Below are 17,899 nucleotides of genomic sequence, written 5' to 3' on the forward strand. Positions count from 1 at the left end.
TTTGAAACAAAATATCATACTCTGAAACAACCTTTTCTAAATTAGTTTGCTGTTTAACATTACAGCCCTCAAATACATTGGTTTTATCAGATTTTTTTTCCTTTACAACTATCGGTAAGAATTGCTTACATGAATTTATCATTCGTTTCATTTCCCTGAGTTTATGAGAGTATAATTATTCTTGAGCTTATGAGCTCTTACAAAGTATTCGATTCCCTCTTTAACAAGTAGATATTTGTTCTCAGCTCTATAGAAAATGGCTTTTCTGTCATACAAGTAAAGACTTGCTAAAACAATTCCACATATATCCAAAGGAATTATGTCTAACTCAACCTCATTTACAAATGCTGACCCAAAAGAAAACTTGAGTTTGCATTGTCTAGTCACTTGTAGTTGTGCTTTATCATTTAACCATCCTAATGGGTATGGTTTCTTGTGAGGTGTAGTCACTAATCCCAACTTCTTTACAATTGTTTTAGAAATTAAATTTACTTGTGAGCCACTATCAAACAAAGTATCAATCTTTTGATGTTTGGAAATAACTCGAATATGGAAAAGCTCATGTCTTTTTCTCTCATTTTCTTCATCAATAGTAGATTGTGCAGAATTACTAGTAGATGCTTCAGAATTCTTACCTTTTATACCTGTGGCTGCAAAGGTTGTTTCATGTCCTGAGTCTGACCCCAAATCTTTCTGAAAAGGTGCAACAATCTTTTTCTTCTTGCCCTCGAACTTCTTAGGTCTCAGCTCTGGATGCAGAATCCAATAGTGCTCATCATCATGCCCATCCTTTTTACAGTGAGTGCATGAAGCCTTGCTTTTCTGTGCAGTGTTAGCCTTCCTTGCTTTCCATTTTTGTTTTCTTTTCTCCTTATTCTTGCTTGCAGTGGGTTGGGATGATCCCCCAACTTCTGGACTTCCATTCTTTCCTCTAGCTTCTAGATGAGTAGCTTGAACAGATACCTCATCTATACTAGTGGGATTAAACATGAGGATAGTGTGCCTCATGTAGCTGTGTAGACCACCAATGTACTTCAATAGAGTCTCAGGTGAGTCTAATGAGATTCCTAGAATCAATGCTCTCTTTCTAAATTCTTGAGTGTACCCTTGCGCACTTTGCCCTTTCAACTGTCAAAGAGTTTGCCAGCTCATCATGGCTTGCTGCATGTAGGCCAATGGATAAAACTGCTTTTTGATTGCAGAAACAAATTCACTCCAGATAGAGATAGTCTTACCATGTCTCTTGAGGTCAGCTTGGGCCCTGCCTTCCCACCAAACCAAGGCAGTGCCTCCAAGGCGTAGGCTTGCCAACTAAATCTTGCTCTTGTCTGAATCAATACTCTACACTCTGCAATAAACATCAATTCGTCTAATCCAATTGTCCAACTTTTCTGCATTCAACTCTCCATCATATATAGGTAAATCAAATTTAACATCTAGTTTAATCAAAGATGCCTTCTTCTTATGTTTAGGGCTATTAGGAGGTGTGAGAAAGCTTTCTTCTTTCCCTTTGCCTTTTGAGTGGTCATGGAAGTGAGACTCATCTTCTCCTTTGTCTTGTTTGGAGCCTGATGAATCTTCATCCTTGTGTTTTCTAAAGTCCCTATACATTTCCTCTACCATGGACTTTATGGCTAGGAAACTATCTAGGAATTGAGGGTCTGGCCCCATAGAACCTTCCTCTGACATTGTCTTCCGAGGATAGACTCTCTTAATTTCAGGATTAGTTTCGACCAACTCTCCTCCTAATTTGAGCTTTGATCTAGTTAGCATTCAACAGCTAAATCCAACACAAGCTTGTCTAACCTTAACAGCCTTTAGCTCTGATACCACTTGATCTGAAAATCACTCGTGAGTGATCTCAGTTAAATAATTAATGAATGAAGGTATTACAGACTCGTGCAGGTTTGTGTCTATGTTATCTTAGGCAACGGATCGATCAGATTGCAAAATACACAGACACTGGAAAATGGAAAACAGTAAGAGAACATAGTAAGCAAATACAAGAACACAACACATTAATAAGGAGTTCACCCTATTCTCCAGGGCTACGTCTCCGGTCCAACTTTTAGTGGTGGCCTTCTTTTATTGTGTCTTTAAAGAAGAGTTTTTACAGTGAGGAGCTCAATTTGAGTCTCCTAAAACGGATAATGCTTGGTAGGGTGGTTCTTGGATTCCCCAAGCCACTAGAGCAACCGACTCTTCCTTACCATGTCTCAACCTCTCTGGTCTTTGATGGGATGAGTCCAATCTGGTACTCAGTTCCCGACAGATATCCTCACAGGGATCGCTTGAACCTCTCAAGCCTTCTGTCTACTCGATGTTGCCTTACACTGTAGGTCAGCTCGACTCTCTATTTTTTTTGCCTCTTGCTTCACTGTCTCTTTCACCGTTTTTCTTCTTTGGTTCTTCCCCTGTTCTGTTCTCTGTCTGTTCATAGCTTAAAGCCAATCTGTCCTTGACTCTTCGTTTCCTCTTCCGCCCCTTCAGAATTGCTTGCTGCTGTTCGCTTGGAGTTCCCTGCCGCTGCGTCATCGCCAATGTCTCACAGGGAAGTGGCCACTTGTCCTCTCACTAACTACGCCAACTCTTCCTTAAACGGTTCGGTATTCGGTTACGTTGTGAAATGATTCATCCGCCAACTCAGTGGTCAAATTGGACTTTAGACTTTTATATGCTGTAGCTTATTTTCCCTTCAGATCCGGTTTCTCCATCAGGCGCAATCCAAAGGCCATATAGAGCCTCTTTGTTTATGTATTTTTTGTTCGAAGATGCATTTCACTAGGTGCTATTTTGGTTATATGAACCCTTGCTATATATATGAGAAACTTTACATATTTGTGTATAATGGTTTGGATTCATATTCCCTATATCCTCTAACATCAAATCAATAAAATGTGCAACACAGGGAGTCCAAAACAAGTTAGAATACCTCTCCATAAGCAACCTGCCAACAACAACATAATTTGCAGCGTTGTCCATTATGACTTGGACAACATTCTATAGACTTACCTCTTGAATGACATACAACAAATCACATAGGAGTCATGCATCTTTGATATGTGCAAATGAATCAACAAATTTCATAAACATTGTCCCCTTGGGACAATTAGGCAAGAAGTTAATAAGGGTTCTACACTTTTGATCAGTCCAACTATCCAACATCGTAGTGCATCCAGTGCGTTCCCATGATGCCCTAAATTCCTCCAACATAACAATGCCATTGGCCTTTTCGTTTTGAAGAATAGTCCCTCTCAAGTCATCGTAGGAAGGGGCTTTATACTCCAGGCTAACAATAGCAATAACATCAAACATAGCCTAGTAAATGGATTGTACTTGGCAATGCTAAAAGGAATGTCACTCCATAAAAAACACCTACCAACCAGCTTGTCAACTTCTTCCTTCTCCTTTCTTTTAAGTGTTGACTTGATAGAAGGTTGTGCACCAAGTGTGGTTCTAGGAACAAAAAATGACGAGGTAGATGTGGGGCTAGCCATTGTGGAAGGTGATGCTAAAGAACCACTTTCACTTGCCCCCATTCCTCCCTTTGCAATTTGAAGTTTCACAACTACCTTGTAGTGCAACTGGCCTTTTCATTTTGAAGAATAGTCCCTCTCAAGTCGTCATAGGAAGTGGCTTTGTATTCCAGGCTAACAATAGCAATAACATCAAACATAGCCTAGTAAAATGGATTGTACTTGGCAATGCTGAAAGGAATGTCGCTCCATAAAAAACACCTACCAACCAGCTTGTCAACTTCTTCCTTCTCCTTTCTTTTAAGTGTTGACTTGATAGAAGGTTGTGCACCAAGTGTGGTTCTAGGAACAAAAAATGATGAGGTAGATGTGGGGCTGGTCATTGTGGAAGGTGATGCTAAAGAACCACTTTCACTTGCCCCCATTCCTGCCTATGCAATTTGAAGTTTCACAACTACCTTGTTACTTTTGGCATAATCTTTATCTTCTAATGATTTGATGGAAATACAAATGATTTTTGGAGATGCATCTAAGCAAATTTCTATGCCATGTCCTAGAATTTGTGCAAGCTTGTATTGCAATCGGGATATTTCCCCTATCATATACTTCCCACACAACTTGCAACTCAAATTTTGTCTGTTGCATGTTAAATTTTCATGAAACTCTGCAACTACTTATATGAATAACTAAAAACTGAAATTAGTTAACTTTCACCAAGATAAGCCTCTTAACAACTTATAAGCAGTGGAATAAAAACATAGAGATTAAAACATCACACAAATTGACACGCTTTTCTCAGGAAACCCAACAGGGAAAATCTTCTTGCTATTTTATTGATTGGCCTTGGAGCAATTGGATTTATTACAAAGCAATTTCTCTCTCTTGAGAAAGCATTTTGCTTCTCACACAAATCTTAGCTAATACAATTGATCTTGGCTTGCCTTGATCACAACTTGATCTCGGTTCCTAGCACACAATTCATCCTTCGCTGCCTCCTTCAATTGCTCTGCAAACCTTGTTGTCTTACTTCAATTCTACTCCTCCTTGCGCACTTGAGCCTCCTTAATCCTTGCACTAATCTCCCATTCTCTAGTGCACTTATGGCCCTATTTCTTAGCGCACTTGGGCCTATCTCCTTGTGCACAAAATATCCTATTTTGTAGTGCACTTGGCCCCTATTTCTATGTGCACTTCAGCTTCTATTATTTATTACCTCAACTCCACACTTGTGCACAATCAATGCGCTAAATTCTAGCACACTTGTGCTCCTATTATTTAGAACACAATGCCAAAACTCCACAATCAAGGCTCTCTCTCTCTCACAATCTCGTGAGCTTGCTTTGTCTCACAACCTCAGTGCACAAAACAATTGAATTTACTTGTGCCTTTGTCCTTCCTTTATAGATTCAATCCTTGCTAAATTAGGCTAATTCAATTTTAGAACTCAAGTTGTGATAGTGAGTTAACTGAGAGTGTTACTCTCCTTCCAATCATCATTGAAGTTGTTAACTCATGCTCTCTCCAATCATCACTGGAGATCTAAGTTTCTCTTCCTTCAATCAAGATTGAAGACTAACTCGCTCTAACTGAACTGCTAATTGCCAACCAATCCTGTAGTCAAGTTGATGAAGACTTCCACTTAACTGGATCTCCAACAATACGCATGAACTCTTGATGATTATTCCCGTAAACTTGAAATAAACTCACCATCACTGAAGTCTAACTCATGAGGAAAAATCAAGGTCTTCATTGGCTAAGAAGACCTTGCTTGCTACATTTTCAACATCGAAACTGTTGTTTTTTCAGGCCTCAATAGGCTTGCATACCTTGCCACAAAACAACCCATAATATTATAAAAAATGAGGAGCATGTTGGCCAATACATAGTGATCGATGTGAAGGGTCATGATCCTTGGAAATCCATCTTTTTATCATGGAGCCGACCTGATCTTTTTCATATGAAACTACTGACCATGGCTACTCAAATTCCAACACTCCCTCTTAGCTAGGGAGGTATTTTTTTCATTCTCTCTCTCTCGATCAATCTCAACATAAAGAAAGCTGATAGCATCAAACCAAACACCATTGTTCATGAGTCCATACACATCACAATCCATCTCTCACATAGATGACTCAGCCTTCTTGACCAAATCATAGGTCTCATGGAACTTCCAAGGAAGAGATCACACCATCAATCTCCTCGACCATACACCCTCATAACTACAATCCTCATAACCAAATTTCTGACCACATAGGTCTTACAATAACCCGAAGATGCTACCAAACCAAAGCTCGCTCTCGAAGGGATCCTCAACTATTCTAGGCTTCTTACATAATCATCACTCTGCTCAAAAGAAGAAAAGTAACCATGGTGGATTTCAACACTTGTTTTAGTAACAACTGTTAATTTGGGGTAGCATCGGATGTGCTCTAGCCACGAAAATTGGTGGAGAGGCTAGGGCACATGAGATCTCCAATACTCAGAAAGGGTTTGGGCAGATTCTAAACAATTTGGGAGATATTAAAATAATTAATATTTTTAATGGAGTCCCTAAGTCTAAACTTAGGGAAAATAAAATATTAATGTGAATTAATATAAAACTGTGTTAGAATGGTCCAAAAGTCATGGATCAAGCTAGATCTAATCTTAGTCGTTGATTGCGACTTAATATCGACCGTTGATTTGTCAACGAGAAAAGTATAAGAGGAGGCTTGAGGGTCACTTGGAGAACACACCAAGAGATCAAGATTTCGACTTTCTGGGGTTGGGTTTGCTGAGAAAGTTGAGAGAGTGATATGGAGTTGTAGCTGAGGGGCAGTTAATATAGAAGCAGAGAGGTAGAGATAATGCTGGGAGGATCAGCGCAACAGCCGGGAAAGCTGACGTAGAGGGCAGAAGCCGGAACTGCCGGGAACTGTCGGAACAGCTGGTAAAGCTAACGCAGAGGGCAAAAGCCGGAAATGCTGGGAACTGCTGGGAAAGCTGACGCAGAGGGCAGGGGCCGGAACTGTCGGGAATAGTCGAAACTGCCGGGAACTGTCGGAACTACCGGGAAAGCTGACGCAGAGGGCAGAAGAGGCTGATGTTGGGTTTTTTCGTGGAGCAGATTGGAGCTGAGGAGTTGCCAGAGTGTTTATCCAGGGTTTCAGTTGGAGCATCTGTCTCCGAAGGAGTGGTACTACTGTCGAGATTTTTCTCTATTGGGTGAGCCGGATTTGACACCTAGATTGTATTATGAAATTGCTTAATACATCAAACCCTTAGATAGCTGCATCGGTTTTTCCGCATTGGGTTTTTCCGGGGACATTAGTCCAAAAATAATGGTGTCATTTGTGTGCTTGTTTCTGTTTCCTTCAGTTGATGATTTGTAATGTGTTGAGCATGTACTTGTGTTTATTTTCAGTATTTACATGGTAAATAACTTGTTAATTAATCAGAACAAGTAGGAAGGAATAAATCAGAAAGTACATGGAGGGTTTCTAACTGTTAGACTTAGAAACTTCAACATGGTATTAGAGCGTGGTTACAGATCACAGGAGAACTGAGGACATCAGCCGAGCAGAGCAGCAACAGTAGAAAATAGTTGTCCTGAGTGATAGAAGCTGTTCCTAGCAAAGAAGCAGCAAGGAAGGGGTGACGCAGTGCCTGCGTCATCAAGTTCGAGCCAAGAAGAGGCAGTGCAGAGGCTAAGGGAGGCAAAGACAGGCTCACGCAGAGGCCAGGAGGGCTGACGCAGTTGGCTGAGGAAGTTGATTTGTCGGTGCCGGGATTGCGCAGAGCCTAGGAGCTCTAACCTTCAGGTTGCTGGGGTTTAGGAGGCTGTGGGTAAGTTGCAGAGTGGAGTTGGTGGGGTATTGTAGTCAGAACAATACCTAACAGGGCAAGGCCAAGGTAGAGGGAGTTGCTGCCAAGGCGGATTTCTAGCCAAGGAATCCAGATCAGTGTTGTTGTTGCACAAACGATCGGAGAGGGGCAACTTGACATTGGCAGAAGGATTTCCAGGTGGGAAATCGGGACTCAGAGGGAGTTCAGAAGAGAACTTCCAGATGGGAAGTAGAGAGATTCAGCAGGAATTGAACCGAGAACTTCCAGACGGGAAGTGGAGAGACTCAGGAGGAGTTGAATCGAGAACTTCTAGATGGGAAGTAGAGAGACTCAACAGGAGTCAAACCAAGAACTTGTAGACGGGAAGTGGAGAGACTCAGCAGGAGTTGAACCGAGAACTTCCAGATGTGAAGTAGAGAGACTCAGCAGGAGTCGAACAGAGAACTTTCAGACGGGAAGTGGAGAGACTCAGTAGGAGTCGAACCGAGAACTTCCAGAAGGGTAGTAGAGAGACCCAGAGGAGTCAACAAGAAGAGCAGAGAGATGGCCATGAATGGGCTGAGGGATCATGATAGGTTGGATGAGGGATCCAACTTTGTCATTTGGAAGGCCAGGATCCTTTCTGTTCTATGTGCCATGAGTGCACACACACCACTTGAGTGGAAGTGGGGAGACATCGAGCTGTAGTCAGATGGACTACAAGCGATGAGGGGCAGGATCCTCGAGGTACCCAGCCTCTTGGATTAGAATTGCTACGGGAGCCTTGAAAAGGAGTAGCAGTACTGGCGATGTTAGTAGAGACGAATGCGGAGGGAGCGACAAAGGGAGCTACAGTGCAGGATTCCCAGGATTGCGTGAGCCTAGCAGGCTGCAACAGTGCGAGAGGCACGGGAGTGTTGCACCAGTGCAGGATGGCACATAGAGGTGTGCAACGGTGTGAGATGCATGGGGTTGTTGCAGTAGCGCAAAGGTCAGAGAGGGAGCACTTGTCAGTGACAAAGGGAGCTTCAACATCAAGAGTGTTTCTAGCTTGACAGAGATGTCAGAGTTGGGAGATCAGTTACTTACTTCTCAGTAACTGAGTTGCAGTGCAGTAGTTAGTAGTGGTAGTGCTATGCGCAGCACGATGCAACATGATGAGAGGGGTTGCAATGCAGATGCAACAGTGGCAGTGGCAGGGCCATGGGAAGCAACACGGATGCAGAGGGAGTTGCAATACAGATGCAACAGTGGCAGTGGCAGGGCCATGGGCAACAACACGGATGCAGAGGGAGTTGCAGTACGGATGCAGCAGTGGCAGTGGCAGGGCCATGGGTAGCAGTACAGGATGCAGCAGTGCAGAGGATGTTGGGTAGCAGGCCTAGCATCAGCACAGGGACCGATGCCAGATGATCAAAGTGATACTCAGTGAGGAGTATTATTAGAGCACAATTCTCGCTAAGAGGGAGTGTTGATTTGGGGTAGCATCGGATGTGCTCTAGCCACGAAAATTGGTGGAGAGGCTAAGGCACATGAGATCTCCAATACCCAGAAAGGGTTTGGGTAGATTCTAAACAATTTGGGAGATATTAAAATAATTAATATTTTTAATGGAGTCCCTAAGTCTAAACTTAGGGAAAATAAAATATTAATGTGAATTGATATATAAAACTGTGTTAGAATGGTCCAAAAGTCATGGATCAAGCTAGATCTAATCTTAGCTGTTGATTAGGGACTCAATCTCAGCCGGATTTGTCAACTAGAAAAGTATAAGAGGAGGCTTGAGGGTCACTTGGAGAACACACCAAGAGATCAAGATTTCGACTTTCTGGGGCTGGGTTTGCTGAGAAAGTTGAGAGAGTGATCTGGAGTTGCAGCTGGGGGGCATGAATATAGAAGCAGAGAGGCAGAGATAGTGCCGGGAGGATCAGCGTAGTAGTTGGGAAAGCTAACGCAGAGGGCAGAAGCCGGAACTGCCGGGAACAACCAGAACTATCGGGAACAGCCAGAACTGCCGGGAAAGCTGACGTAGAGGGTTGAAGCTGGAACTGCTGGGAAAGTTGACGCGGAGGGCAGAAGCTGGAACTGTCGGGAACAGTCGGAACTGCCGGGAAAGCTAACACAGAGGGTAGAAGAGGTTGACACAGTCCCTAGAGGCTGACGTTGGGGTTTTTTGAGGGGCAGATTGGAGCTGAGGAGTTGTCGGAGTGTTTATTCGGGGTTTCAGTCGGAGCATCTGTCTCCAAAGGAGAGGTACTACTGCCGAGATTTTTCTCTGTTGGGTGAGTCGGATTTGGCACCTAGATTGTATTATGAAACTGCTTAATAAATCAAACTCTTAGATAGCTGCACCGGTTTTCACGCATTGGGTTTTTCCGGGGACATTAGTCCAAAAATAACGGTGTCATTTGTGTGCTTGTTTCTGTTTCCTTTTGTTGATCTGTAATGTGTTGAGCATGTGCTTGTGTTTATTTTTAGTATTTACATGGTAAATAACTTGTTAATTAATTAGAACAAGTAGGAAGGAATAAATCATAAAGTACATGGAGGGTTTCTAACTATTAGTCTTAGAAACTTCAACAACAACATCCAACTATTTATCCAGCTCTAACTAGAGCTTTGTATAGGAGCAAAACATCAACAACCTAACAGGCTCTTTCAGAGCTTAACGAGCCAAATCAACACATTAGCAGCGGAGTCTTGCAACTTCTTAAGCAAGTATCCATGGACTCATAGTTCATCATGCCACATTTTCAACAAGAATTTTATCAGGCTCATGCAATACTTTCGATCAGCTCCCTCTTACATGGAAGAGGTTCTTAGCATTTATTAGAAACATATCATCAACAAGGAATCCACATCATCGAGGAGACCACATCATCAACAAGAAGTATATATCAACATTAAAGTGTTATCAATTGGTCATAATGGCCCATAAGCCTTTGATTTCTTTCTTCAAACCCTACCTAGGGCTTACAAACAATAAAAAAACCAACGTCAGTAATAATTTAAAAACAATAAAAGAGATACAAGATACTTATCTTGATCAAGACCTCTCCCTCTTGATCTTCAGCCTTCTTGATTGCAACCTTTAACAAAAAAAAGATTAGTCAAGTTGTCCCCTTTTCTGGAGCTTGACAACCACAAGGTCATTCATATGGCTTCCTTGTTGGAGGCTTCTATTCAAGGCAGAAATAATTTTCTTCTTGAAATCAAATCAATTAGGTCAGCCTCCTTGAAGAATGGTCGATCTTCATTTTATGTATAGAACCTTGACAATTATAAAATCATGCCACGGCTTTTTTAAAGTGTTGAATTCATTTATGCATTCAAATATACATTTTAAAATTTAAACAACCAAAGATCATAATCTTGCCCAAAAATATATCACCATTTTCCAACCAAAAAAAAGGACAAACAAAACATAAAGGAGTTAAACAATGCCATGGAGTAATAGCTTGAACATGGCATTATCAAGCTCTGTAAAACACTAATTATTGGTTGCGTAGCAAAGAGGGCACGCATCTTAAACCGTCGTTTGTCATATATTTCATGTTAGTCTATTCACAAGCTCATCTAAATTTAAGCTGCAGATGAAACTACATACTTTACGACTTTTATATTGTTCTAGATGGTTGATGATGTGTACTACAATAAAAAAAATTTCCCATTTTCTGGAGTCGCATGATAGTCAACTGACTCATGGTATTCATTTGAACCCTCATTTGTTATGCGCACTCATGGCGAGGGCATTGTATCAACCCTGCAGAATTCCATTCTTATGAGATCCAGAAGTCAATTCAACGTCTTTGAATTGTTTTGCAGTCCAATACATAAGATTTAAGGTAAATCTTAAGTATGCATTCTTTTCAGTGTCTGTTTGCTTGAGTATATTCACTGGCTCTTAATTTTACTTGGATCCCCATTTCCTTTCAATTTTTACCAGACCATAACGGGGATTTGAGCTTCGTTTATGTTTCTGAAGGTTGATGTTTACATTCAATCTCATTCACGATAGGCAAGTTTGACATTGAGCTCTTAATTCACATATGGGGATTGAGTTACACTATTCTTCATTGCCCTGGTACATTACACAGCTCCTCTGGTATTTAATTCAAATATCAGGCCTTAACCATTACAGAAAGGCAAATCATTGGCTCAATTTGAATGGTTTGTCGCACTCATTTGCAAGTCCCAATATATTTTTAGAGTTGTCACTGGTAAACACAACAAGGAGCTTAGAACAATTATAACGAACACAGCTGACATAAAAACTGTTATTTTTCCAAACCACTGTAAGTGATGCGAGCCATAGTGATCACAGAGATATTGGAGTCACAGAGATCAAATGCGAGCCTTCAATTTGTTAGTCACTGAGATGTGAGCCTTCTGCTCAGATCTTTGATCTTTTTCCAGCTCTGATACCATGCTGTTTTTGCAGGCCTCAGTAGGCTCGCTTACCTTGCCATAGAAGAACCCAAAATCTTGTCAAAAATGAGCACGCTGGCCAATATATAGTGATTGATGTGAAGGGTCATGACCTTTAAAAAGCCACCTTTTTATCATGGACCCGACCTGATGTTTTTCATATGAAAATACCGACCATGGCTACTCAAATTCCAACAAACCCCGCCCCGGCCCCCCCCCTGGAGTCATCACCTTTTTATCATGGACCCGACCTGATATTTTTCATATGAAAATACCGACCATGGCTACTCAAATTCCAACAGAACCCCCCCCTGAAGTCACCACCTTTTTATCATGGACCCGACCTGATGTTTTTCATATGAAAATACCGACTATGGCTACTCAAATTCCAACAGAACCCCCCACCCCCCTGAAGTCACCATATTCCCACATAGGGCCCAAATTTCCCGGCATTTTTAAACTTCAATGTAAGATTGAACCTAGGGCAGAAGGAAAATAAAAAAAATAAAAATCAGTATTTTTACAATCATGAAATCCTCTCTACTCAATGAATGATAATGGCAAAAAAAATACATTCCCTTCTAGCAAAACCATGGAAAATAAATGGGTGACTGAAAGCCCAAAGAAAAACTAAGAAAAAACAAAATAACAGGGCCGAATTTGATGCCCATACCTGCCAGTGTGTGGCCTGTTGAGGAAACTCAGTTTCGGGATTGGCTCCTAAAAATAATTATTTTCTCCTCCTTCACCCTAGGAAATTCGTTTTCCTACTTCTCTGCTCTCTAACTCATGGCCTCTAGTTGCAAAATGAGGAAAAAGAAACCAAAAATCGAGTTTATAAATTGACATGGGTGCAGCTCCATGATTTTTTTTTTTTCGATCAACTCGCATTGTTTTAACCTTTCTCAATTTTTACTATATTATTGCAATAATATGAACATGGAAAAAATCGACGATATTATTGTCTCCTTCAAAAAATTGTGATACAGTGGTGATGCTTTTGCAAAAATATTGCATTGTTGGCAACACTCATTGGGAACCAGGACCTATCTCGATATCTAAACTATCAGGGAATCCGTCCTGTAGTTTCATCTCCTTGCATATCCTAGCCATTGAGGTTTATCCAAGTTCTTTGTCCTCTTATTAATATCCAAGAATCCACCTATCTTATTCCAGGGAGTGCAACTTAATCTAGAGCAGCTGCATGCCAGCGCTTTCTTTCATGGGATTCGATAATGGCGTCCAACCTTTCAGGGGCCGAATGGAGCTGTCCCAATACCACTATCCCCCCTGATATTCCCTTGAGCCCTCACCCATTGGCAGATGAAGTTGATACAGCTGCTAGTCAACAAATGGAAAATAGAGGCGTGTCTAGCTGCTGATGTCAAACCTCATGAATTCCCATACTCATTGTATTTTTTGAATCATCACTCCATGAAATTTGTCCACTAAAGTAGTTTCTTCATCCAATAAAACTTGATCCATGACTACTTCCTAACTCAGTTACTAACCTTATTTTTTCTGCTCTTTGTTTTACACAATTTGCCCTCTTTCTCCTCTCCCTCACCAGATCCCCCAAAAGCTGCTCCTTTCTAGGTCTCTGTTTATATCTTTCAAACCCTAGATTACTCCCTGAAAGTTCCTCCATAGTCGAAGTAGCCACCACAGTCTTTTATTGGGGGGTTAGTTTCAGATCCATCCATAACTCTTCTGGATTACAAGGAAAATACCCTCTTCCCGCCAACTCTTGCAGTATTTTTTCAGACTGCTTGCTAGTATTAATGGAAGATGAATCACGAGACAGACGTGGCCTTGCACCATCATGAATACGGATTAGTGCCTCCTCGGATCCTCTCAACACCTAGATCTGTACTGCTGACACTACCATGATTGCCTCCTGTCTTGTCATGTCTGGACTACAATATCTCTCCATGAGGGAGAAGAAATATTATGAGGGGACCTATGTAAAATGCAGGTCCACTAGAACTATTTCTGACCTCCAAATCCTTAGTTGAAAAGTCATTAGGAGAGAAAAAACATTCCCTAATATCTATTGACTTTTTCTTTGGTCCTCCACCATCAAACCCCCTCTGCAAAAAACTGTCGTTGCCCTGCTCCATCTCATCCCCCTTTCATATTGATCTATATTTATATATATGTTTATTTGATGTACCTATTTATTGCATAGGCTATATTTGGAGATCCATACTGAAGACTCCCTTCAACCTTGAAAAATATATACAGACAACATGTCAATAAATAAATAAATTTAGAAAGAAAAATATCGAGGGAGGATAGGTAGGGCTCATTTTAGGGCAGGGTGACATTTTGGGGAAGACTGGTGGGCACAACTGGGCCGTTTTAAAATTATTAATATATTTTAAATTTTTTCTTGAACCAGCAGTATAATGGGTTTTGTAGATTTCTTACTCTGGGAAATTTAGACCACCTCACTTTTGGCATGAAAATTTCAGTGTGTTCTGGCTGGTTTGCTGCATACTCATGCCATAAAGAAACAGGATCAGATGGATCTCTTTCATTCATGAGAGTATATCCTTTTGGACGTGTTCACTGTTGCCCCTAGTATTCACACATGAAACTTGAACTTACCCTGGACAGATTGCCAGTGGTGCATGGAATTCAAGATGACTCAAATCTTCTATTCAGAAGTTTTCTTGATTGACTAATTGTTGACATGTTATTTGCAACACTGATGGTCTACAAAGTTGAAACTCAATATTTTGATTTGGGGAAGCATAGAGTTGAAACTTGAAAGCTAACTCAAATCTTCTGGTCAGAAGTTCTCTGCTGGAATTCTGTCAGAATATTCTTGAGTCTTGACTGACTAATTGTTGACATGTTATTTGCAAAATTTATGGCCTACAAAGTTCAAATTCAATATCTTGATCTGGAAGTGTTCCACGTTTTTATTGGATTTTATTGATATCAAATCCCTGTAGTAAATAGAAATACATGGCGCAATAAAACAATGTCACATTTTTGTTGCTAATAATATGCTTGCCTAAATAATCAATGAAATGGCTAAATTTTGAATTCTTATAATTATGTTGTGGTTGCAGGACTCCTATGTACTATGTCGGGTATTCCAGAAGAGTGGTCCTGGTCCCAAAAATGGGGAACAATATGGTGCTCCTTTCAGGGAAGAGGATTGGAATGCAGACATCCTTGGTAAAGCTGAAACAAAATCTTCTGTAGAAATGGGCCACATTAGTACAAACGATTCCAGTTCGAGCAAAACCATGGAGGAAGTTATTTCATACCATGGAGAGAATCCTCCATTGGATAACGAGATTGTTGCCCAAGTCGACAAACCAGCCCCTGCAAGATCTGATTATGATATTGATAGGATCTTGGAAGAGAATCCTCCATTGGATAATGAGATTGTTGCCCAAGTCGACGAACCAGCCCCTGCAAGATCTGATTATGATATTGATAGGATCTTGGAAGAATGGATTGACAACCCAAATGATATGGAGCCAAACACTAATGAAAATGAATTGGTGCGAGGAAATCAGGTAATCAATTTGCAAGGAGACAATACTCACTTCTGTGAGATAAATGATCTATTTCTATAAAATTGAACTTGTGCTAACTGAATGCTTATATTCGATTCTTGTTTTGTATTTGGCACTTGATCCAGTGGTTGTTGTCAAACCCAAAATTGAATGTTGGCTATTTCTTTCTTGAAGAAGTAAATAATGCAAGCATCATATCTAAGGATTAATTTATGGCATGTGTCATTAAGCATGGCGAATGATATTCATGTTATAATTTTTGACTTTTGCATGCTTTTCAAGCATAATAACAAGACCAAATTTTTTCAGATTGACTTGTAACTTATTAATTATGTGCAGGACTGGGATGCTCTGATCTCAAAAGAAAAATTAGAACATACCATTGTGCAAACTGAAGATGTTGAGGTGTTTAATGATTTGGGAGACTTGTTTGGCAACATAAATAATCCTGTGCAGAGAAATATGGAAGATTATGAGGGTGTCTTTCATTTGCAAGATGGCTGGGGAGTTGAAGAGCGGGTATCTACAAGTATTGATCCATTCATATCAAATCCACATGAATCATCGCCTACATTTCTTGATGGATCTTTCTTAGAGCTGAAGGATCTTGCAAATCCAGTTGAGCTAAACTCTTCTGATCTGGAGACCTTTGATATAAAGGATACTTTCTTCGATGTCTCAGATTCCCCAGATAATTTTGCTCCTTCATCAATTGCCGTGTATCCTAAGGAGAGTCAAAACCAGAATACTGACTTACGTTTTCTTAGGGGTAAACAAAAGATGTCAACTGAAGTGTCAGAACAGACTCACAGTCCAACATACGGATACAGTGTGCTCCAAGAGGTATGCACTTCTATGTTCTGGCAGAGAATATAGCATTCATTCAGGTTTGATCTTTGAGCGTCAGAGAATATTTTTTGTACTGCAGTTTCACATAAATCTTACACAGTAAACTTGAACAAGAAAGTTAAAATTTTGGGCATGGAATTTCCTGTCCATTTTCTCATTATGCATTCAATATTGTTTTTACAACAGGCTTATAATGTGGAAAGACACCCATTTTCCAGTCCACTAGGGGAAAATTTGGGATCTCTATCTTGGATGCAAGAACAATGGATCAATAATGCTAGTAATGGATTTGCCTTTTCGGAAGTAGATGTTGCGAGAAATCTGGTTCCTTCAGCAGGTATAGACAATTCTTTCAAATACTAATTACTGGCAAGAGAGCGAATTTTAAAATTTGTTTTCCTTCTTGTTAATATAATTTTCCTTTTCAGATTACGAGTTTATGACAAAAAGACAAGATGCAAGTGCTGGAATGCAAAACTTAAAGAATCACGAGGATTCTGATATTGGGTCATCTTCCAAATTTGCAAGCATGCTGGCATCCATTCCTGCACGTCCTGCGTTGGCAGCTGAATATCCTTTCAAAAGCAAATATTTGTCACTAGTGCCTAAGGTCGATTCAGTAACTGTTGAAACTGCAATTAATCATGTTGCTGCTGTATCCATTACCTGTGCATGCTCTATGGTTCTCGAACCCAAGATAAAGCATTCATCTGGGGCTCTATTACCTACTTGCTCATGTGGTGTTGGTAATGGCATTGTGCAAGGGGCCTTTGCGTCCAGTTGGCCTGCAAGCAGCTCTGTTGGCTTCAAATCAGCAGATTTGGTCACACCACGAAAAACATCAGGGGGGTTGCATGCTGGCTTACTTTTTGTGTTTTTCTTAGGTGCCATAGCAGTTTTTGTGTGGGCATTGCTTATGTATTAGGCAAGTACATTTACAAGTTGGTTATATCGTAAGGAAACCTATAATGGTCTGTTCAGCATTCAGCTAAAAGATTTCTAGATATTATATAATCTACTAGAAAGCTGGTTTTCTAGGACTAAACTCTATGGGGCATTGGTTATGTGGTACATTTGATTTGAAAATGTTTTCAAGTCTCAGAAACCAACTGTGACCTCTCCTTTGTTTTGCTTGCGCTGGATTTGTTTTTCTCTTCCAATATGTCTAAATTTATTGAAGAACATGATAAGTTAATCATAGCCCTAATAGTCGAAGTACACTGTCTCTAGTTAATAATCAGCTCTCTATATTGATTGATGTTGTTATGAATCATGGTGCATTCGTAGTCTGAAATGGAATGCCAGTCAATTTCAATTTCATGAAACAATTTTTTGTCTTCTAGATTACATATTGCCAATTTGTTTGTAATATATTGGAATTGAGAAGAAAATAAAAGTCAAATATAAATAGGAATTCATGTTTATTTAATGTTATACATATTCAGTGCACACAATTTGTTGCATCAGATGCTCAGAAATAGCATGTCAAATGGTGTTGAAGTTAATGGTCCTGCAATAATTGCTGTTTGTAGAGGAAAATTGCCTGTGACACAAATCCAACCAATTTTTGCAGTTTATATCCAATATTTTTAGTGGTCCTATGCAAAATGCTAATTGCAGTTTTAGCCAATCCTTGCCTGGGACAGTTGAGTACCAGAGCTTATGATACTTGGCTTTAGTTGTTGAAGAAAATAAATCCTTGCTTGGATTTAGAAATGCTTTATTGGGACAGTTAAGTACCAGAGCTTATGATACTTGAATTTAGTTGTTGAAGAAGAGAAAATCATGTATAACAATGCCAATATG

At 40.3% G+C, this 17,899-nt stretch overlaps 1 pseudogene across 1 annotated transcript in view; it reads left to right on the plus strand.

Annotated features, from left to right (window-relative positions):
- The window catches only part of LOC149219129 (uncharacterized), a 32,247-nt pseudogene extending 14,896 nt beyond the window's left edge, over positions 1–17,351 (plus strand). Inside the window, exons 5-8 of the transcript XR_016249217.1 lie at positions 14,789–15,244; positions 15,584–16,087; positions 16,280–16,430; positions 16,522–17,351. The product of XR_016249217.1 is annotated as an uncharacterized LOC149219129 (transcript). The remainder of the gene's footprint in view (positions 1–14,788; positions 15,245–15,583; positions 16,088–16,279; positions 16,431–16,521) is intronic.
- Positions 17,352–17,899: the final 548 nt, after the last annotated feature.

The sequence above is a fragment of the Pinus tabuliformis genome, chromosome Q (assembly GCF_031772625.1).
Source record: "Pinus tabuliformis cultivar Carrire ecotype Pingquan chromosome Q, CPIR1, whole genome shotgun sequence".
Classification (NCBI taxonomy): Eukaryota; Viridiplantae; Streptophyta; class Pinopsida; order Pinales; family Pinaceae; genus Pinus; species Pinus tabuliformis.